The sequence below is a fragment of the Hemicordylus capensis genome, chromosome 6 (genome assembly GCF_027244095.1).
Source record: "Hemicordylus capensis ecotype Gifberg chromosome 6, rHemCap1.1.pri, whole genome shotgun sequence".
In the NCBI taxonomy this organism is placed as follows: domain Eukaryota; kingdom Metazoa; phylum Chordata; class Lepidosauria; order Squamata; family Cordylidae; genus Hemicordylus; species Hemicordylus capensis.
In genome coordinates, this window is record NC_069662.1 from 19,500,364 (window position 1) to 19,523,911 (window position 23,548).

The 23,548-nt window shown below is 48.7% G+C and overlaps 1 protein-coding gene across 1 annotated transcript in view; it reads right to left on the minus strand.

The window, feature by feature from the left end:
- GRIN2D (glutamate ionotropic receptor NMDA type subunit 2D) overlaps positions 1-6,425 on the minus strand; it is a 112,320-nt gene extending 105,895 nt beyond the window's left edge. The window contains exon 1 of the mRNA XM_053261565.1: positions 6,243-6,425. The gene's annotated coding sequence lies outside the window, so the exon portion shown is untranslated. The remainder of the gene's footprint in view (positions 1-6,242) is intronic.
- Between the last annotated feature and the right edge of the window lie 17,123 nt (positions 6,426-23,548).

A 23,548-nucleotide genomic window follows, 5' to 3' on the forward strand; every position in this document is an offset into this window, starting at 1 on the left:
GATTTTAAATACAGGCCCGGAGTACGTGAAAGTATTCAGGTATTATCTACTGAGTCCATGAATGTGAAGGTACCATCAGATGATGCCATGTGACGACCGCCATCTCACGGGAGCCATATAAGCCCTCTATGAAAACATCTTTGGGACAGAATGAGAGCACGGCATGGAGACATGTGGTGACCGCGTGGGCAATTGTGTGGTCTTGCTGTTTTGTGTAAGTACAGTGACTGATGTGATGCACAGTTCTAACGGAGATGTTAGAACATGCGGCGCATTGTAGAACTTGTAGAGCTTGTAGACCCAGAAGTAGTGGCACTGCTGTCGAGAACCAACAATACTACTCCCAGCATTGCTGTACTTTTCTCCATTTGCTACAATGGGAATAAATATGGAAATAATGGTAGTGCTACTGCCGGTTCTCTCCAGCGGTACCACGGCTTCTGGGTTGGCGCTGCTGCCACAAGTTCTAATGTCTCTATTAAAACTGGGCATCATGTACGTGATAGTAAAGAAGTATATTGCGTCAGTGTTTTTTGACTGTTCGTACGATGGCATAAAGGATGTACAGGTACTGAAACTGGTGTCTGTCTGTCTAAAAAGTCGCAGCTGTCTAGCACAACCCAAACTGTGTAGGTGCAAGCAGAGAGGCTACGTGTAAATACCCTGTGTAGGTACACTGCAAGACAGACTCACAATGATGCCAGTGCACACAGCACCGTGTGACAGCGTACCCCTGTCTGGATGTAATCAGAATACTGGAAATAACATCTTGAAAGTATGTGCTTACAATCCTGGTTTGCACTGGGGAATAGGTACAGTGATACAATACAGATATGCTTACAAGGAGTGTCACGGCTACACAAACAGTGAGGAAATCATGGCTCTAAAATGTCCTACCTCTTGCAGGAAAAACCATGAAGATATAGGTCAGAAGAACCCTACTCACAAAATGTCTATGTGTCAAATATATATCATGTGGTTAACATGACCTGATTGGGAAAAGGTGCAGAAATGCTGGCCAATGTGAAGATGAAGCAGATAAATTAGCCATGTTAATGAGAGAATGTTGGCCAGTCAACATGCATAGCCTCCAACTGAAGTTGGAGAAGGTGGACCATTTCATACTTGACCAACCAAGGTGCATGTTTTCCTCATGGAGAATGTACACAGTGACTGAGCAGTGTGTGCCACATCCTACTTGTGCTGTCAGACTTTGCACAGTCTCCAGCACACTCTGCAGACTGACTGGGCAATGTCTAAAATCCTCTTCATGCTGTACGTTGGTGCACATTCTCCACAATACCTCACTTGCAGCTGTACTTCAAATGCCAAAGGGGAATTGTAAGGACAGGCAGCATCTCTGTGCAAGTACGTGGCTGCGGCCTGAAGATCTGTTTGAAAGGAATATGGGGATACACGTGGCAGGCTATTCAGGAGCTACATACATATGGCTTGACTCAGCTGTATGCACTCAGAGCTATATACTGCATGCTTGCCGGCTAGGTGCACATTTTCATACAGATTCACTACTCCTACCCCTACCCCTACCCCTACCCCTACCCCTACCCCTACCCCTACCCCAGGTAGCAATACGTAAGAGTTCTTTAGCATCAACAATGTAAAACACCCATCTGCTGTATGTCTTGGCCTCTTTGACTGACCACACCCAAAGCAGCTGATCTGTTGCCAGGAGGGCCCTCCCACCAGCCAACACCTCTTAAGGGGAGAAAACATACACCCAAAGAGACCAACCCACAAGTGGAGAGAAATTCCACTTGAGACCACCCACAAGGAGAGAGAAAGCCAGGAGTGGCCCCTCTCACAGGGAGACCATTACCTGGACACAAACGTTAAGGAAATAGGCTTGACCATCCTTATCTCGTTCATCCTCACAACCACCTCCAGGTGGGAATCATTAATATTTTTGAGTTGCAGTTGCAGATGGGAAACGGGGGCTGGGAATGATTTGTCCGTATTGTGAGTCCATGGCTACGTTGGAGCTTGAACCCACGAGCCCAGGGTCTGTCTGTGTCCAACCCGCTATCTGTTGAACTATGAGGATGAAGGCTGTTTGCCTTGACACACATTGTTGGAGGGGAAGAGCAGCTCCTGAAACAGCGACACATCACACAGAATCCTGACAAGAGACAGTGATCGACACGGGGGCACACTTGAGCCAGAAGAATCAACCAAGCAACATGCACAGTCAGAGAGGAGACAGTTGGTTAAATAGACAGAGGACAGAGACAGCCACTGATCCACGAACAGTCGGAGGGGAAAGAACAAACCATGTGCACGCACGCACACACAAAGCAGAGATACAGCCTCTGATACAGATACCAGGAAGGACATCCAACCCCTGATACACACACACACACACACACACACACACACACACACACACACACTACAATGATCAGTAAGGAGAAACAGCCACTGATGAATCCAGAGCAGCGGAGAGGATCATTGACACATACGCACAGTCAGAAATGAGGAACTACCAGTGATACATGCGGAGCTCCTTCAAGGACACACCTGCCTAGTAAGATGCTAGCAACCTTACATGTGAACAACCGGCTTTAAGGTATGAAAAGACCACAGACACAGGGAAGAAAGCACACTGCCAGACAGACAGTACACACTCAGCAAAGTGGGGTCCTAAGGGTGGGAATCCATAGGCAAAGATACACACACTCATTCATTCACCCACTCAGTCAGTCACAGGTCATGGTCACCATCAAATGGGGCCCAACCAATGGTCCATCTTAACTGAGTCTTCTGAGTCCAGCACAGCAGCATTGGTTCTTCAGAGCTTTTCAGAAGCTCGGAAATGCTCTCTTTATAACTAGCAACCACAGGGAGTCCCTGGGATTGCACAAAGATGGACGGTGGGCTGGCCAGCCAACATTCTGCCTTTTGGCCATAGCAAAACACTCACCCACCAAAAAATGGGCTGAGGAAGGGCTGAGAGGGGAAGGAGCTCACACCTCCTATTGCAACTCCTTAGAGATTCACAAACACGCCCCACTCTGAAAACACAGTTTCCACAGAAAACCACAGCGACAATTATGAAGCAAAAGTATCTCCTGCCTCATATGCACTGTTTTGCATAGAACTCTTGAAAAGCCTTGAACAAAAATGGCCAGTTGAGCCTATATCTATTTGCAAAATCTTGTGACAGGCAGTTCCATGGCTCATTCATGAAAAGAAAAGAAACCCTAACGAGAGGGATCTCCGGACGACAGCAAGTGGGAATACCAAACGGACCATGTACACCAGCCAACAGGAGGCAGTATTTCTTCCCCCCTGTAATGGACCCCACCCTACTTCTACTAGCCCAGCATCTTTGGTCTTACTGCTCTCTAGGAAACAGCACCCCCTAGCACCAAAGTCGTCATAATCTGAATCGCCTACCTACACTACCTCTTTGCATCCCTCCTGCAGTTTTCATTCCCCCTGCTCCCATCTTGTCTTTCCCCTGCCAATAATCACACACACACACACACACACACACACACACACACACACACACGTTGCACTGTTATTTCTGTCACAGAGAAGATGTATTGCTATTTCCAGGGGTTTGGCAGGAAGGTTTATGTATGGAAAAGAGTGCTTACAAGTCAGCATGTGTGGGAGGGATTTGAGGAACCCCCTGGAAAAGACGCCATTGAGGACAGCAGCAGCGAACCCAGGCAGCCTGGCTCTGACTGACTTGGGAAGACCCAGTCTTTCCTCAAGGAACTCAGGAGCACTGAGAGGGCAATACCCCCTTGTTTTCTGTCCGGTTACTCCTGTCCCCTCCCAGAATGCCCAACTGTTCTGGCTCCCAGTCCACATTCATTCAGGCCCAGCTGCCTGGCAACCCCCTATCCCACCCGCCTTGGGACAATGTGTGCACAGGAGACATGGCAATCACTGGCCCAAGCCAGGCAGGCAGCTGTCTCCAAGGGGTACCAAGAAGGCCGCCGGGCAGGGAGGGGGTGGATTCCCCAGATCCATGAGCACCAGGGGGTGGGAGGCCGGCGGGTAACCTGAGCTTTTGCAGCAGTCCGTGTGCCAGTGGCAAATGGGTCTGGAGCAAGGAAGCTGCGAGCCCAGAAGACTGGGTCGGCCAGGACTCTTCGGATCTCTCTCCCACCACACTGCCAGGTCTTGGACGCTCCACTCTCCGCTCGTATCCCTCTCTTTTGGGGCATACAGACAAAGATACAGACCCAGGTCGGATCCTGTTGTCCTTCAGCCCCGCTCTTGCTTTCAAGTAGCAGTGGGGTGTTGCTTTTAATGACTGATAGACAAATCACTCTCCAGCTGAACAGCCGGCTTACAAATGAATGGAACCCTCCTTTCACTCCCATCCAACCTGTCAGAATCCTGAGGAAGAAAAGCCCCCTTTAGAGAGCCCTCCTTGCGAGGAAGAGGGCCTCCCTGGGACCTGGGCGATACAGCAGCACCCTCAGCACCGGAGAGAGCCCCTTCTCTTGGGCAGGGGCTGCTGCTGCTGCTGCTGCTACAGCTGCTGTTGCTGTGGGACCTCTTCGGGTCTGAGGCTGCCATCTTAGGATCTCCCGGGCCTCTCCGCTGAGTGAGAGGTGTGGTCCTTCCTTGCCATGATACCCAGGGACCCAGCTGCAATGGGGAAAGGCTTCCCCCCCACCCCACCCCCCACCCCAGGCTCTTCTCACCTCAGCCAGCTGCTCCTCCAGGTCAGGGGTGGGCTCCTTCTGTCCAGCTGGGCACCCTTTCCAAGCCTTCCCACCAGACCAAAGGGGCCTATCTCCTCTCACACCTCCACACCTAATTCATACGGTGCATGGCATCTCGGGCGTCCAAGGCCCAAACGGGTGTGTGTGTGTGTGGGGGAATGAACCCCTAACCCAACAACCCTCTCCTGCTGTCTCCCACCAGCATCTCCTGCCCCTGCCCCCTTCAGGGAGAGCCCTGCCTCTGCTCATTGATCCTTCCCGCCCCTGAGAGCCAAAGGACCTGGCTCGTTGCCCCACTTTTGTGACCACTGTGATCCACTACCTTTGGGGAGACCTATTGGCTTCTAGCTGTTGGCTCCCTCCTGCTGCAAGCCCCGCGCTCCTCCCAGAAGACCCAAGAGCCCTGGCTCTCTCCCCCCACCACACACACACACACACACACACACACACACACACACCACTCTCCCCCCCCCCATGCTCATCTTTAGCCGTGCCAGGCCCACCAAGCACCAGGCTCTCCTCTCCTCCCAAAGAACCCAGGCGTCCGAGGTGCCATCTGGTTCGACCCACCAGACTCCACTTCGGGAGAGCCCCGGAGGAGCCCTCCCACTGGCCGTCCACGCTCCCACGGGCAAGCTGGGCCCGATCCCGCAGTATCCCTTCCCCGCTGCCGCTTCGGCGGAGGCCACACATTACAGGCAGCAAGCAGCAAGCGGCGGCAGCGGCGCTGGGAAGGGAGGCTGTGCTGCTCCTGTCTCTTTCTGTCTCTCCCCGGGAAAAAGGTAGATGCCCTTCAGTTGGCTTGAACAGAGAGACACAGGCTCCTCCGTTCATAAAAGCCAGACGCAGCAATCAAGTCTGTACGCCCCTCTCTCGGGCTTCATCGTTTGCAGTTACACCGGTGGAAATTAATTCAGAATAATAAAAAGGAGGATTCTTTAAAAGATCACCTTTTTGCATCTCTTGCTGTCTCGATGATCAATGCCACAAACAAATCGCGCGCGAGTGTACACACACACACACAAAAGAGAGAAAAGGGGGGGTGTCACCCATTCTTCCCCTGCAAATCCTGCCTCCTTTGAGGAAAAGGGGCGCTTTTGCAATCAGAACTCCAATCTAGTCCCCTTACTCGGGGAAAAGGGAAAAGAGAGGAAAAAGACATCAGTATAAAATAACTGAAGGGGTGAAGGAGGAACTTCCCCCCCCCCGCGCCTTTCTCTTCAACTAGGGTCAGTCACGCATCAGTCCAGAGTTCTTCGAGATCGTCAATAAAATTATTGGGGATTGGGGGGGAAGGCCAGACTTCACTTCCCACTAGGGATCCCCCTTCACTTTCCTTTAAAAAAAAAAAAACCCAAAACCCCCAACCAAAAACAAAAACCCACCAAACCCAAACCAGACGGTAGTGGAGAAGATGGGAGCAGAAGCCCCTTCCCCATTATTCAGACAACAGTCTCTATGCCTGACCCTGCATCACATCATCCGGACGTTTATCGGCAATGGGGGAAAGAATTTTTTAAAAAGAGTCGGTCTTACCTTTTCATGACAACTCCCGAGGAAAGAATAAACCAGGGATCTGAAGGAGAGCAAAAAATTTCTCCGCGTCTGGAGAGAAAGAGAATTTCTCCTCTTGATCTTTTTTAAAAAAAACGTATTTATTCCTATTTTTTAATCTCCTTTCCTCCTGCGGGGAATCAAACAAACGCTAAATCCAGCCAGCAACGGCGGCAGCATCTCTCCCCCCCCTTCCTTTTCTGCCCACCCCCCCTCCAAATTTCTTTCCGATCTTTATTCACCGCTCAGGCACACCCCCCCTCCGCCTTTGCTCCCCCCTCCGCGTCTGTCTCCGTTCAAGGTTGTTGCAGGCTTCCGCGTTACACATGTTGCATCCCAAAGTTAAAGCAGAAACCGGCGTCGGAGCGGGCGGATGGTCGCCTGCGAGGCGGGGGGGCGGGGAGCCAAAGTCTCTTGCAAGCTGCCTTTCCCGGGGGCCTTGAGCCTAGAAATCTCTGCATGGCTTAGAGAGTTGAGTTATTTGTTTTTCATACCCCCCCTTCCCGGGTCACCTTTCTAAAAACCCGCGGCAGCAGTGCAAGGATGTGGTGGGGGGGGGAGAGCGCGAGGAGGGGACGGGAGGCAGGAGGGGGGGGGCTGATATATTTTTATTCCTTTAACGCAGACAAGACCACGTCGTCTGTTCTTTTCCCTTCTCACGCAAGGCAAAGACACACACACACACACACACACACACAGAGGCACGCACACCAGAGAGGGTCATTAGCATTCAGCACCAATACCACATCCCCATCACCACCACCACCACCACAGCAGAGGCAGGTTGGAAAGCGAGAGGAGAAGGAACAGCGCTGCAGTCCTAGGCGCTGGGGGCGGCGGCGGCGGGGTGGGGGGGCATCGGATCCTGGCTGCGCTGGGATATGGGCCAGCCATCTCCCCAAATCGCGGTGGGGGGCGCACACGCACACGTGCACACACACACACACACCCCAACCTGGCTCCGACACAAGAGGCAGTTCTTGCATGGGCATCGATCTTCTGGGAGGCGGGGGGGGGGCACGCGAGAGGTGAGCCTCTGCCTCCCCCGATGGGACCTGACACCTCCCACCACCACCAAAGGCAACGAAAATGTACTGCAGAGAGAGAGAGAGAGAGAAGGTGAAGTTTGCCCGTCTCCGCTTCCTTTGCCGGCGAAAGGCACTCTCCCAAACCTGGACAGGCGCCCCGTTAGAGATGCTGAGTGACCCAGAGAGGAAGAAGCAGGCGAGGGAGAGAAAGGCCACCATATGCTAAATCACTGAGATGTATGTAAATGTAAGTGCCCCATTGCTTTAGCATCGATCAGACAAACAAACAAAACCCAGCCGGCTTGCAGAGGAGTAGGGAGGGGGGAAGGAGAGAGAGAGAGCGCGCGAGAGAGAGATCATGCAAGCCCTTGGCTGTGATCCACCCTGCTATGAAGAAACAGAGGTGCTGCTTGGAATGGAGGGAGAGGGTATTTTAAAAGCAGGCGAAGGGTGTGAAAAAGATAATGCATCCTGTCACCAGAGGGAGGCCAGCCCAATCCACAGCGATGTCCCTGGTGGTGCATCGCAGCAGGCTGGAGGTGCCACAACGCGGAGGAACTAAGCAGGGAACACAGCCTGGGATGGGAGACCAAGCGGAGGGAAAAGCTGCGGCAGTACACCCAGCGAGGCGACAGAGGGCGCTACAGGAACAGGGTCCAGCTGCCACTGGTACTTGACATGGGCAGTCAAGGGAAGGTTCTGGGGGGAGGAGTTTAAAAGGAAGGGGAGAGGCCACTGAGAGCCCGGGCAGAGGTAAGCCCAAGTGAGGGTTGAAAGAACAATCCTGCCTTAAGTTGGATCTTTTGGACCTCCCAGTTGGAAGGGAGGGTGCACTGGTCATTATGTGGATTTATAGACACTCACCTGCAACCCAAGACTAGCTTAGAAAGTGGTTTCCACATGGTACGTGAGGAAAAGCTCAAAGCTTTTCAAAGCTGGATCTGTCGAAGATAAATACTGCAACCCCTTTTCCAGCAGCATCACCACCCTCCTCACGGAACAGCTCCCACCTATTGTTTTGTGAGATGCTGCAATGCATCTCATCTGGGGGGAGGCAGGTAGACTACTGCCTTCCCCCACCCCACCCCACTCAATGGCATCATAAAGATGGAAGGGGAGGCAAAACCATCCCATGGGCAATCACACCTGTCCATCATGTCCATCACATCTCGCACTTCCCCCAAGGGTAGCCTCTACCCATCAAGCAAGCGAGATTCAGCCTAGACCACAGTGTGCCACAAGCACACAACAGGAGAGAAGCCAGCCCCACAACACACTCCAGGCCGGGTGCCTGAAGGACAGAGGGCCTCGCACTGCTCAGGCGCCAAGGCATATGTTACAGTCAGGGGAACTGTTCATCATGGAGACCTGAATGGGATGCAAAACCCACCCACTCATCAACTTCCCCTGAGCTCTAGTCTACAGGGGCGTAACTATAATAGGGTAAGGGGAGACAGTTGGCTGGGGGCCCACTGCCTTGGGCCCCCCCAGAGGCAAGTCACATGACTGACTCCCCCAGCTGCGCACCCGCCCGGGCTTCCTTCAGTTGTATTCATCCTCCGAAATTGATGTGTTAAGACCTGGAGCCACCAGAACAGCATGTCTTTCTCTAGTACCATTAAATGACTTGCGCATTTCATCCACATTTTACTAAACCTTTTAAAAAATAATTTAGGATGATGTTCTATTGTGGCACATAGGTGTGTGTGTGTGTGTGTGTGTGTGTACATATACACACTTTAGTGAGGGAGGCATTTTAAAATCTTGTCTCTGGGCCCACTCCAACCTTGCTATGCCCCTGCTAGTCTACCTAACAGTCATCCACTCTAGCCACATCGAGCACTTTCTATGCCTTCCCCACTCCCATCCCACACATGCATCAAAGTCTGGAAAGCGACTACTCTTGGGAATGTCCAACGGAGAGCTGGAATGAGCCCTTCCTGTGCTCTCACTTGACCCTTGTCAAGGTTCCCATCATCCTTACAATGGTGGCTGACAGTAACCCCCAGCAGTACTTTCATGGAGGAGAGCGCTCCATCGTGGCTGTTTTCCATGGTGGCTAAACGGGACCTCCATGTTCAGAGGCAGTGTGTGACTCTGCATACCAGTTGCTGCAGGGGCAAACACTGGCAGAGGGCTCTTGCTTTCATGCCCCACTGCCTGCATGTGGATTTTCTGGAAGCATCAGGATGGCCACGGGGTGAAACAGATACTGGACTGGATGGATCTGCAATTTGATCCAAGAGTGCTCTTCTTCTCTCCTGATGGCCTGTCACTTCTGATTCCTGAGATTCTGATGAAGTATCTGATTTGCAATCCTTCATGTGTGATACGCCAATGGGGAAAGGAGCTTCTAATTGACAATCTCAGCCCTGCTCAGCTTGGGGCTCAGACTGCAATTTGTTCCTCTAAAACCTGCACACTAGTCACACCTGGTCTAGAGCCCACTCACAGAACTTTTGAGCTGGATAGGGATTGGAGGGGATCAAGTGTAATCTCTTGCACCGAGGCAGGACCTCTGGATGCCAGGAATACCGAAAGCTCCAATGTTAGCATTATAATGCAGCATGAAAGGGAGTTAGGGGGAGACCTCTCAGCTGTCTGAGCTAAAGATAGCACTCTTGGGGCATGAGGCTGTGATACAGCATGTTAGAAGCGTTGGCAAGAGCCTGGTGCAGTTTTGTGCATTCTGCTGAAGAGTGGCAACTGTTCATGTAACAGTTCAGTGAAGAAAAGAATGTTTTGTGAGGAATGTGCATGAGTGCGTGCAACTGTGCATGCAGATCAGAGCTGCACAGCTTTGGCCCTCCAGCTGTTATTGGACTACAACTCCCATCATCTCTTGTTACAGTGGCCAATAGTCAAGGATGATGAGAACTGTAGGCCAACATCTGCAGGAGTGCCAAAGTTGCATAGCCTTGGTGTAGATCCTTTTCTTCTTTCCAGAATCTCATAGATTGCTTTGTTAACTGTAGATACTAGTTACACACACACACACACACACACACACACACTCCACAACAACAGTTTGAACCTGGGACTGGAGCATATTTAGGTTGTAAGTGATCCATAACATTTTGCTGCTTTATGGTGCCCCTCCCCCCAAAAAAACCTGATTCCTCAAATACTTTTCTTCTTTTAAACCTCTCCTCCATTTTCTATTAGGAAGGGAAGAGGGAAAGCTGCATGTTGCTGTTTCGCTGTCCTTTATTGCAGAATATCAATGGGATGAGCTGCCAGGTGGGCTACCGTGCTGCTCCTGTGAATTGGTCCCTGATCTGCTACCTGAAGCAATCTGCTTCACCCTCTCTCACAGTAAAGCCAGCCCTGCTTTACATCTGCTAGCTAGGAAGTCAGACTCTCTTCCGTAGCTCACAGAACCTCACTCCCCTCCCCCGCCCCAATTCTACAAGTCTGAATTTCTCCTCCCTACTCCTCTGTCACACTAGGAATCACTCTGCTCTAGTCAAGGTCCTCACCGCAATGTGAGCTCCAAGTTTATGTTATGCATGAGGACAAATCACTTAGTTGGCAGTGGACTGGTTGCCCCTATCTTGTGGTAGCAAGCATGACTCGTCCCCTTAGCTAAGCAGGGTCTGCCCTGTTTGCATGTGAATAGGAGACCTGATGTGTGAGCACTGTAAGATAGTCCCCTCGGGATGGAGCCGCTCTGGGATGAGCAGAAGGTTCCAAGTTCCCTCCCTGGCTTCTCCAAGATAGGGCTGAGAGAGATTCCTGACTGCAACCTTGGAGAAGCTGCTGCCAGTCTGTGTAGGTAATACTGAGCTAGATGGACCAATGGTCTGACTCACTATATGGCAGCTTCCTATGTTCCTATGAACACCAGCAATACAAATTGTCATGGGGATTAGCTTCACACACCCTCTCCCTATATGGGGGCCCAGCTAAGCAGACTCCAGAACTAGCTATTGTGGGTTATCTGGCATCCAAGGTCATTTTGGACGTAGGATGAACTCTAAAACTCCCCTCATCCTCTCACAAGAGAGATACAACACCTGTTGCTAATGAAGCAATTAGGCTAGGAAAGGGAAGCAGATAAGTCAAGTGCACCAGCAGCCTCCATCACAAAAAGAGATGAGTCAGTGACGGAACTCTGGAAGTGTGCCTATGCCTATCAAAACTTTTGATCGAATTATTGGAAAGCCCTTCTCAGCACAGGATATTCTGTAATGCACCTGCAGAGTCTGATTTTCATCTCAATTAGCCTTGAAAACAATAGGTTATTCATACACCATCCTACCCAGGAAGGACAATCAGACACAACGCACTCTATGCCGTCCTGTCTGTGCGCTTCTATACAGCAAAGTAGGCCACAAGGCACATTTTGGGATATAAGTATCCCTAACTCCATGACCTAGTGTGCTCTCCCATGTCTATCACTGGAGACTCCAACTGCAGAACATTGCAACAAGTGTGTTCCTTTGTGCCTCTCACTGGGATTCCACTTAAACAAGGGACTTCAGCAAGATCACCTCTGTGCTCCCTTGTATGCTATACTTGGGATCCTGTTGAGCATTCTCTATGGTCTCTTGCAACCTCAAAAGAGCCTGTAATCACTACCTGGATGGGTCCATGTGCCCTTCCAGCCAGCGTCCCTAGCAGGTGTAGGGAGCTGAGTCCACCAAGACACCTATCTCGTGGGCATCCATCCTTCCATTCACCTCTGCAACCCTCCTGCCTTCCATCTCGCAGTCCCTGAAGATGTGAGTCTCCCGCTGCTCGAAGCCCCGTTGCCTAGAGACAGGTACAGTATAGTGGTTGTCCGGCTCTCAGGACCCCAATCTATCACTCCGATTCAAACTTCCCCCTTCCCCCAGACTTGGCATCTCTCTCTTGCCCGCCTGGGGATTTACACATAGTCTGAAACTTTAAGCTACATGTGCCTCACAATCGTCTATTTTTAAACATATTTGTATTGCCTTTATGTGAGGGCCACCTAGTAACTTAGTCTTATTGCTTTTATTTGTTTTTCTTACAATACACTCTTTTGATTTAATTAAAAACTGTCTCTCAAGCCGGTTTTCTTGAGTTCAGACGCCTCCACACATTAAAACTGCTTGGAACTGTCTAACTTTTTGAGCTAAATTCCCCACATTCGCCCAAACTGAGGGTGCTGACCAAACACCCTTGAGGCAGTTCCATCAACAAGGGTCAGTTTTGAAAGGGGCCTGGCCTACACCAGGGACATGGGCAACAAGACAGCATTTTGTACTTTGCCTCAGGCACCGCAGTACCTTGGTATAGGTACCTTTCCCTGATCCTAAATTGCAGTTGCCTCTGGGGGGTGCAGATGGCCGCCCCTCTCCCACAGATACCTGTGTCCCCTTGCCCCACTTCTCCCACAGCACACAGCTTCTGTGGCAACTATAGAATTAGGGTTGAGAAGTTTAAAACCGAGAGAATAGAAGTGAGGGGGGAGCGTTTTGGCTGAGGCCTTCTAGCAGCAGCAGGAAAGCAGAACAGCTCAGAGGAACAAAGAAACCCCTTCTCTATTAATGACGCTCGACTTTTGCTGGCAGGGAACAAGGGGATGGGGAAGAAAGGGAGAAAAAATAGACGCGAGAGCATGAAAATGTCCAATGCCGGAGTTCCAGCTGCCTTTAATGAGAGAGATCTGTCCTCACTTCTGGAAAAGGAATGGGGCATAATGGGGCAGAGCAGGGGAGGGAGAGAGGGACTCCTGGGGGCTTCATGGGAGTGCAGTGACAGTGGGCTACAGCAGGAGGAGGAGGTGCTGTTAACCCACACCTCTGGGTGCTCAAAAAGTCTATTCTAATGTAAGTTTTTCTTCCACAGAGAAATGTCTGGCAGGAGTTTGGGGATTTGGGGCGGAGGCACAGGAAAAGTATTACATCAGAATGAAAAATCCATATGAATGTTACAAGAAAGATCTATGAATAGGAAACAGCAGGATAAAACAGACCTTTGCTCCAAATGTCTATATTCAGGTGGACTGGGGCAGGAAAAATTCATGAGCAGGAGACCGAGTCCTGCATGTGTTTGCTCAGAGATCTTTCCTGGAAACTCCCCGTAGATTTCCCGCATTCTGACATAACGTTTGTCCACGGATATTATTTTGCAGAGAAAAATATTACATTGGAATCATTGTTGAAAGCCTGGTGGGGTGCAGTCGTTTAAAGGTGAAGAAGAAGGCAGGTGAAGAATTCAAAGGTTCATTTGGGAAAAGGGCTGGGTGAGCTGGAGATGAGCAATAGTTTTCTCAGAGAACTGAAGGCAGTTTGGAAGGGAGATTGCTGCCCAGGATATGTACACTTAACCCACTTTCACCTGGGAAATGGGTTCTGCAGGTTTTACGTTGTCTGCCAAGCCTAAAGAATCTGTTGGATCAGAGGCAATAATGCGACAAAAGAAATCCATGCATACACCATAGGAAGAGAAGCCTCCCTCAAAGCACTTACAGCTCTTTTAAAAACTATTGTCTGTAATTCCAGTAAACCTTTGTGCTGGCAGTCATCTCCTTTGCATGCTGGGACTTCCAGATTTTAAAAACATAGGTATATTATGCTGCAGCCTGCCTCGAAAAGGCTTTGGTGGTTAAGGCGGGAGGAGACCTACTCACACAAGGACTTTACCCATAAGATTGACTGACCCTGCAGGGTGGGCGGACTGGCGCACTTCTGTGCAGGCGTGTGTATCCGCCAGTTAAGCATGTACCTCCTGTGATAAATATGTACTGACACACAGGCTATAAAATAAATCCACTTGTAAGAATATCCCTAAGAGAAATGAACATTGGTTCAGAATTACACACATATTTTTAGACATTCCTAGGTGCATATTTTAATGGCTAAACATAGCCCGGTCAGTCCTATGAAGAGAAAACCTGGCTAGATCAGATCCTTTAGTCTAGCACTGAGCGCCCAGTAACAGCCAATCAGAAATCTCTGGCTTTCCTCTCTTGTTTGTCTCCACTATCTGTTATTCAGATAGTTCTTGTTCTTTATATGGAGATTCCATTTAGCTATCCTAGCTGTTGGTAGACTTAAATTCCATGTATATGGTTTCAATCACTGATTTGTCTAACAGTTTTCTAAAGCCATTTCAGGGCCAAGCTACTTGAGATGTCAACTATGCCAGAGTGTAGTTAGAGGTGTGACAGTAGCAGACATGTGGGGCTGTGATTCAGATCAGGAGGAGAGCTGGTCTTATGGTAGCCAGCATGACTTGTCCCCTTAGCTAAGCAGGGTCCATCCTGGTTGCATATGAAAGGGAGACTGGAAGTGTGAGCACTAAGATATTCCCCTTAGGGGGGATGGAGCCACTCTGAAAAGAGCAGAAGGTTTCAAGTTCCCTCCCTGGCAGCATCTCCAAGATAGGGCTGAGAGAGAGATTCCTGCCTACAACCTTGGAGAAGCCGCTGCCAATCTGGGTAGACAATACTGAGCTAGATAGACCAATGGTCTGACTCAGTATATGGCAGCTTCCTATGTTCCTTCCTATGAGGTAGGAGGCATTCTTGCCAAAAAGTGACCCTTCCCCAAATTAGCTGCTTCACTCTGCAAGTACCATTAGCCACCCTACTTCTCAGGATAGTGGATTGCACAGGATAAATATTAGTTGTTTGAAGGAACCCTTAAATAATAATAATAATAATAATGTATATTCTCATACAAACCTAAAAAGCACACACACACGTATTTTCAAAGCAGCACTTTATTTCAGTACTGACCTTGAAATTTAAATGGGTGACCTTGAGTTCTAGTGTTACGACGAGAAGCCTTATTCAGACACTAAAGTGTGCCGTCGAGTCGGTTTCAACTCCAGGTGACCACAGAGCCCTGTGGTTTTCTTTGGTAGAATACTGGAGGGGTTTACCATTGCCATCTCCCATGCAGTATGATATGATGCCTTTCAGCATCTTCCTATATCGCTGCTGCTTTATATAGGTGTTTCCCATAGTCTGGGAAACATACCAGTGGAGATTTGAACCGGCAACCTCTGGCTTGATAATCAAGTCATTTTCCCGCTGCACCATTAGATGGCGGATTCAGACATTACATGTGCATATTTTTGTGTGAATGCCTGTATATGTGTTCCTTTTAAAAGAGAGCCTGGGTACAGGACCTTCAAATGCAGGGTAGGGATAGGAAGTGTACTACTGCACATTTATTCAACATATGTGAACAACTGTACATGCATACAGAACGTATGCATGTACGTGCATACACTGTACACGCATTGGACATAACATTTAGAAAGCACTAATGTGGAAGAAAAGTGTCATTTTCTCCACACCATTCACAATTTTATAATTCCTTACTGTGCCTACCCCAGTAATCTTTTCTTCTAAACTAAAAAGCACCAAAATGAGAATGTAGTGAGAGTTGCCTTGTTGGATCAAACCAAGACCTACACACAAAGATTATTTCCACATCATACACACGAGCATTCACATGCAGTGCTAACTTTTATACCCATTCATCAGGCCCCATCTGTCCACAAACCTGTGAGATGCATACACTGGCTTACTTCTAGGCCCTTGAGTACATCGAGGGCAAATGATGATAACTAATGGTGTTTTGTGTGCATATGAATTATCTTCACAGGTATGTGAATCTCAAATTGAGATATGCATACCTGTGAAGATAAATACGCCCACATGCACATGCTTTTATACACTGTTGCTAGACATTTGCAACACACCAACCTAGAGACTTGTATGTAGACTTTTGTTCACCCACCCCCATCTCTCTCTCTCTCTCTCTCTCTCTCTCTCTCTCTCTCTCTCTCTCTCCAGCAAAGGAACTGTGGGAACACCGGGGACACCATGTTCTTTGTGGCTGAAGGAACATTCTGCTGCAGAAAGTGTGGAGCATTCTTGCCGGAGACCCCCTCTAAACACTCAAACATAATTAAATCCATCATATCCACAGCCAAGGCAACAACTGGCAAAAGAACAATGGCCTGATGATCAAGATGGAGGCCAGAAAATGTATATCCAAGGCTGATGCCTGGATGTGTTATGGAATGGTGCACAAATATTTCTGGATGGTCTTTGTTCCTGATCCACAGCAGATCCCTTGGCACTTATCTGGCACTTTAGTTTAGGTTTATGGCCGCAAAGTTCCAGGCTCCAAGCTGATCAAAATGACATACTGCCTCACCACTCTCATCCCAAGGGATCAAAGAATCCTTACTTTTTTCATTTTACTGTATTATTTAAATAGTGGTGCTGGGACTTAGGCCAGCATCTAAGATAGTTGAAGGGACTATTTTCCCTTCAAGCTCTATTGAAATCCATAGAAATGGCCTGAGACACAAGCTGTGCTTAGGGGAAGGCACGTTCCCTCTATTATTCACTTATTCCAGGATAGACCTAGCACTGAAAACAGATTCCAGGTCTGGATGAGCCCAGTCACAAACTAAGCCTAGGGAATCCTGCGTCCCAGACTTTTTTGTCTGGGGTTCAGGAGATCCTGGCTACCTCTCAGAAAACTTGGGCTACTGGTCCCAGCATCCTGTACTGCAATCCACCAGACTCCCCCTTCCTAGTAAGAACTTCCAGACAATTTTGGATCATCTCTCACACACCTCTTGTCTAGTGTGGAGGCATTTCCTGGGATGTGTTAAGCTTGGTCTATCCATGCAGCAAAATGAGGTGGTTGCATGTTGAGATGCTAGAAAGGGCAGGTTGAAGCGGGCCTTGGGACAAAAGGTGAGGATGGCTCCCCACCCCAATGCCTTCTTTTTCTCCCCTCGCCCCACCATGTCCTTGCTGCAGAAGTTGCTGTAAGGTCATGGTGAAAACCAAAACATTCTTAGCATATCCTTTTTCTTGCTCCTATGCAAATAATATCACACACTCCCACACTAGAACCAGGGGTCACATAATGCTAGGTCACATAACACCTCTCACATAGCACTGGAACCATGGGTCATTCCATGAAACTGATTGCCAGGAAATCTAGGACCAACAAACGGAAGTACTTTTTCACACAATGCATAATCAACTTGTGGAATTCCCTGCCACAAGATGTGGTAATAGCCAACAACCTGGATGGCTTTAAGAAGGGTTTGGATAACTTCATGGAGGAAAGGTCTATCAACGGCTACTAGTTGGAGGGCTAAAGGGCACCTCCAACCTCAAAGGCAGGATGCCTCTGAGTAACAGCAGGAGAGAGGGCATGCCCTCAACTCTTGCTTGTGGCTTCCAGCGGCATCTGGTGGGCCACTGTGCGAAACAGGATGCTGGACTAGATGGGCCTTGGCCCTGATCCAGCAGGGTTATTCTTATGTTCTTGACATACACATATGATCACCCTGACTCAGAAATATTTTAAAAACTTACAGGTGAAACTCGGAAAATTAGAATATCGTGCAAAAGTCCATTAATTTCAGTGATGCAAATTAAAAGGTGAAACTGATATATGAGACAGACGCATTACATGCAAAGCAAGATAAGTCAAGCCTTAATTTGTTATAATTGTGATGATCATGGCGTACAGCTCATGAAAACCCCAAATCCACAATCCCAGAAAATTAGAATATTACATGGAACCAAGAAGACAAGGATTGTAGAATAGAACAATATCGGACCTCTGAAAAGTATAAGCATGCATATGTATTCAGTACTTGGTTTGGGCCCCTTTTGCAGCAATTACTGCCTCAATGCGGCGTGGCATGGATGCTATCAGCCTGTGGCACTGATGAGGTGTTATGGAAGACCAGGATGCTTCATTAGCGGCCTTCAGCTCTTCTGCATTGTTTGGTCTCATGTCTCATCCTTCTCTTGGCAATGCCCCATAGATTCTCTATGGGGTCAGGTCAGGCGAGTTTGCTGGCCAATCAAGCACAGTACACTGTATACTTTTCAGAGGTCTGATATTGTTCTATTCTACAATCCTTGTCTTCTTGGTTCCATGTAATATTCTAATTTTCTGGGATTGTGGATTTGGGGTTTTCATGAGCTGTACGCCATGATCATCACAATTATAACAAATTAAGGCTTGACTTATCTCACTTTGCATGTAATGCGTCTGTCTCATATATCAGTTTCACCTTTTAATTTGCATTACTGAAATTAATGGACTTTTGCACGATATTCTAATTTTCCGAGTTTCACCTGTATATACCTACTATAATAACCTCATCTATTTATACAACGTCAACAATGCTTGAGGGAGAGAAAAGAGGTGCAAGCTGTTGTCTAGCAGGTGGGGCCCCCTTCCTCAGGGGTCCAGAAACATTCCTTCCACCCTTCAATTATGTCTCTGAGAAAGAGCAGCACCACTTCAAGCTGCAGCCAGGAGACCACATTTTTAAAAACTATTTCTGACATTGTTTTTTAGCAACACACACACACACTGCAAACAGAAAACCAGCAAAACAGGAAAAGCAGGTTGGGCCTTCTCCTTGATAAGCTAATTTTCTGTTTGCAGGGAGGCTTTTGCTTTTTACCCAGGGGAGCTTTCACAAGTGTCTCCCTCACATCACCCATAGCTGAGGGTGGTACCATCCATTCCGCCACTTTGGCAGTCAGTCACTTCATTCCCGCCGCCATCTGCTCCATGCATAGTTGTGGAAGATGGAAACTGGCATCCAGGGAAGTGGAGGAAATGGGCGATTATTTTTATTGCCCCTGTATGAGCACGGGGAAGTAGTACCATCTGGCCTTGGGGGTCTCTGAGGTGCTGAAGGCGGGGGAGAGAATGATTCATGGATCCCCGCCCTCTCTCCCCCCGTGATGCTTGTTGCCACTGGCAGTTGCTGCTTGGCAAACTTCATGTCTCCCTGCTTTTTAAACACTTTGTTAATTGCTTTTTCGGATATGCTCCACTCCGAACGAATGAGACCAGAATAACTATTACACCCAGGGAAGCAAGATTTCTGGGTTATCTGGAAGAACAATGAGAAGAACCAGGGGCGTAGCAAGGTTGGAGTGGGCCCAGAGACAAGATTTTAAAATGGGCCCCCTCACTGAAGCTCAGCTCATGAAGTAAAGAAATCTTAAATGAGGCTGAATAGTGGTAACAAAAAGCATCTATCTATATCTATATCTCCTATGTGCTACAATAGAACATCATCCTAAATTATGTTTTTAAAGGTTTTGTAAATTGTGGACAATGCAAGTCATTGAATGGTACTAGAGAAAGACATGCTGTTCTGGTAGCTCCAGGTCTTAACACTCACATCAGTTTCGGAGGATGAATACAACTGAAGGAAGCCTGGGCGGGCAGGCACAGCTGGGGAGTCAGTCATGTGACTTGGCTCTGGGGAGCCCCCCAAGGCAGTGGGCCCCCAGACAACTGTCTCCCCTTTCCCTATTATAGTTACGCCCCTGAGAAGAACCCAGGCTGAGTTGCATGATGAAGGGAGCAGGATTTTGTAGTCTGCTGGACCGAAGTATGGCAGGGCAGGGTAGAAAGATAGGGCCCTTACAGGCGCGTAGCTAGAAGAGGGGGGGCCTGTATTCGTATTCGCCACTCTCCCCAGTGGCTCCCTGGAGGGAGGAAGATAGTAAAGAAAATAGGGAGGGGTGGAGTTGGGGGCACTCAGGAGCTTGGGGGGCCTGGGTTCTTTGAACCCATCCACTCAATTATAGCTACACCCTGGAACATAGGAACATAGGAAACTGCCATATACTGAGTCAGACCATTGGTCTATCTAGCTCAGTATTGTCTTCACAGACTGGCAGTGGCTTCTCCAAGGTTGCAGGCAGGAGTCTCTCTCAGACCTATCTTGAAGATGCTGCCAGGGAGGGAACTTGGAACCTAGATGCTCTTCCCAGAGCGGCTGCATCTTCTAAGGGGGATATCTTGCAGTGCTCGCACTTCTAGTCTCCCATTCATATGCAACTAGGGCAGACCCTGCTTAGCTATGGGGACAAGTCATGCTTGCTACCACAAGACCAGCTCTCCTCTCCTCTCCCTGGACCCTTAGATTCTCTGGGACAGAAAGGGGTGGTCTTGTCCAAGTGAGGATTTGGTGGATGGGGAGGGGGCTGGCACTCACATAATTAATCCAAGAATGGGGGGTTAGTTTGAGCTAGGACTTGTGGGTATTTTTCCTGTGCCAAGTCTCTTTCTGCTTGTGCAGTGCAAGAAGATGGGTAGGATCTGGTTGTTGTTTTTGTTCAGCCCTGCCCCTGAGGGCTACATTAGGAAAAAAAATGTCATGAACTACAGAGCCATCGCTAATGGGCACCATTTAAATGCACATCATTTTCATGCAGTTTATGTGAACACGGCAGGTGCCAAAGTGCAGCTGGTGGAGAAGGCTGTGTTTATTCTCGTCTATTTTCAGAAATGGTTTAACTTGAGAGGTAGAAAAAGGTGAGACAGCCACAAACCAAGAGCTTGAACATTGAAGTACTGAATCAGACCATTGGTCCACTGAGCTCAGTATTGTCTGCACTGAGCGAGGGGGACCTTGTTCTCTTCTCTGTACATTTCTTTAACGCCCACAAGAAAAACAGGATAAGATCACTTTTAATATGAAATTTACTTACAAGGATAGACGTTTTATATCCCTGATATTTTTATTCACCAGAGTACTTAGCCAGCCCTATTATGGTGCCTATGGGTGCCACCGATTCATCTGGTGGTGACCTGGGATAGGGCTTTCTCTGTTGTTGCCCCTGGGTTGTGGAATGTACTCCCTATGAATATGAGGGGATTTTCTTCCTTGGAGGCCTTCAGGAGAGCCTTAAAGACCCATATTTTTAACCTGGCTTTTAATTACATTTAGCCTTAACTGTAATTTTAATTGGTTTTTTATTTTAATTGTTTTTTTTAAATTTGTATAAACCGCTCTGAGCCACTTTAGGAAGGGCGGTATATAAACAGAATAAAATAATAAATAAATACTAATAGAGTCATGTTAGTCATTCTTGCTCTAGAGAACACACAATGAAATCTAAATGCAGACCAAACCAACTCTGCCTTAGGCTAACCATAAGCCTGGTTGCCACAACCCAAATTCAAAACCTCAAAGAGGTTTTTTAAAACTGAAATATCAGAAGGGCACACCATCAGCCAGCTGAATGCTTGAGAAGAAAGCAACTCAGAATCGGGGTGGTACCAAACACTTAAATCCATTGAAAGATGGAGATATATAACACTTCATGGTGTACCTTCAGCTAAAAAGCAATCTCTTGCCAAATTTAGGCTCAGTGAATGCAATCCTGAGGAGGTGGGCACAAACCCTTAAGAAATCCAAAGAGTAAGCCTTTCCCACATGCTTGTTCTTTCTGACTGTCGGAAAGGAGCACAGAACAGTTAAAGGTGCAGAAATCATCCTGCTTCCTTGACATGTAAGGCTCAAGCTTGTCTGCCTTTCCTAAACACTCCTCAGCTGATAAGGAGTTCTGTCCACCTGTGGAGAAAATGCTTTTGAAAGACACCAATGTGAACTGGAACGATTAGACCAGACCAGGCACCAAAGCTGAGGTTACACTGCCCTCTGTTGCCCAATACAGAGATTGCAAACGAAGAAAAGCCCCCCAGAAACCTCTTTTTGAATTCTCTGGAAGGAAAGTGTTTCTTTCTGCTGGAGTAAGGGGTGTAGCTGTAATTCAGCAAGGTGTGGGGAGGAGGTACAAATGTCCCTGGGACCCTGAGGCAAGGGACTTCCCAGCTCACTCTTTGCTTTCCCTCTCCCGCGCCTTCCTGGCTCGTTGGAGAGATTATCACAGCTTCAAGCCAAGGTACGTATGTTAAAAAAATGTGTCTGAGCCAGGGAAATGTGCACGCACATGTGTGTGAAAGTGTCTGCATGTGTGGAGAGTGTGTGAGATTATTTGCACAGGGCGTGCCAAAAATGTTTTGTTTTTCACTTCTGCAGCAAAGATATGGTGGGGGGGGCGTATCTTTGGCGGGGGGGCCGGGGGGCCAGGGGATACATCTTCAGCATTGGCCCCAGGCCCACTCTAACCGTGCTATGCACCTGGCTGGAGTGCACCAATGTTGTACCCTTAAAAGGGGCTGCTTTAGCACTGCTGAGGCATTGCTTTTCCACAGTCAGCTGGAAGTGGCATTTAAATGTGGTATGAGTTTGGCGTCTTGTTCGCTCAATCCTTGCCCCTCCCTGTTGAGTGTGTGAGTGTATGTGTGTGTGTGTGTGTGGTCCTGGGTCCAGGAACTAGTGAATTCATCACTCAGGGAGGGAGAGGTTCCCCTAGCTTTGAAAGAAGCAGTGGTCCGCCCTCTCCTGAAGTCTTCTTCCCTAGACCCAGAGATATTAGATAATTTTAGGCCTATCTCCAACTTTCCCGCTTTGGGGAAAGTTTTGGAGAAAGTCGCTGCTGCTTAACTACAGAGAATCCTAGATGAAGTAGATTTCCTTGCCCTTTTCAGTTGGGGTTTAGGCCACAGCACAGCACAGAAATGGCATTGGTTGCTCTGGTGGATGACCACTATTGGAGCCTCGATGAGGGGAACATGCCTCTCTTGCCTCTTTTGGATCTCTCAGTGGCTTTTGATACCATCGGCCATAGTATCCTTCTGGATCATCTGCAGCGGTTGGGAATCGGGGGCAGAGTTTTGTGCTGGTTCCGTTCCTACCTTAGTGGACGGTTTCAGAGAGTTTGCATTGGAGGTGAGTGTTCGAGCCCATGGCCTCTTTCTTGTGGAGTGTCCTCACTCCCTTGCTTTTTAACATCTATATGAAGCCGCTAGGTGAGGTCATCCATCGGTTTGGGGTGGGCCATCTGTCAGTTTGGGGTATCATCATATTGATGATACCCAATTGTACATCGCCACCCTGGGCCAATCTGGGGATCCCGTGAATTTGTTGACCCAGTGCCTGGAGGCTGTAAGGGTTTGGATGGGCCAAAACAAGCTCATGCTCAATCCCTCCAAGACAGAGTTGCTCTTTAGTTCTTGATCTGGCCAGGTTCCAGTTTCAAGTGTCTCCCTTGATGGGGTCCCACTCGCCTTGAAAGAGCAGGCTCATGATTTGGGGGTCAGCCTGGACTCACAGCTCCTGCTGGAACAGCAGGTGGAAGCTGTGGCCAGGGGAGCCTTTGCCCAGCTTCGTTCGGTGCGCCAACGGTGACCTTATCGCAATCAGCAGGCCCTGGGTGGCAACCGTAGCTCATGCCCTCATCATCACCTCTTGGTTGAACTATTGCAATGCGCTCTACTTGGGGTTGCCTTTGAAGACAACTCGGAAGCTTCAGCTGGCCCAAAATGCTGGGGCCCGGCTGCTTATGGGCAGCAGAAAATATGGCCATGTTTCACCTTTGCTGCGGTCACTGCATTAGTTGCCAGTTCACTTCCG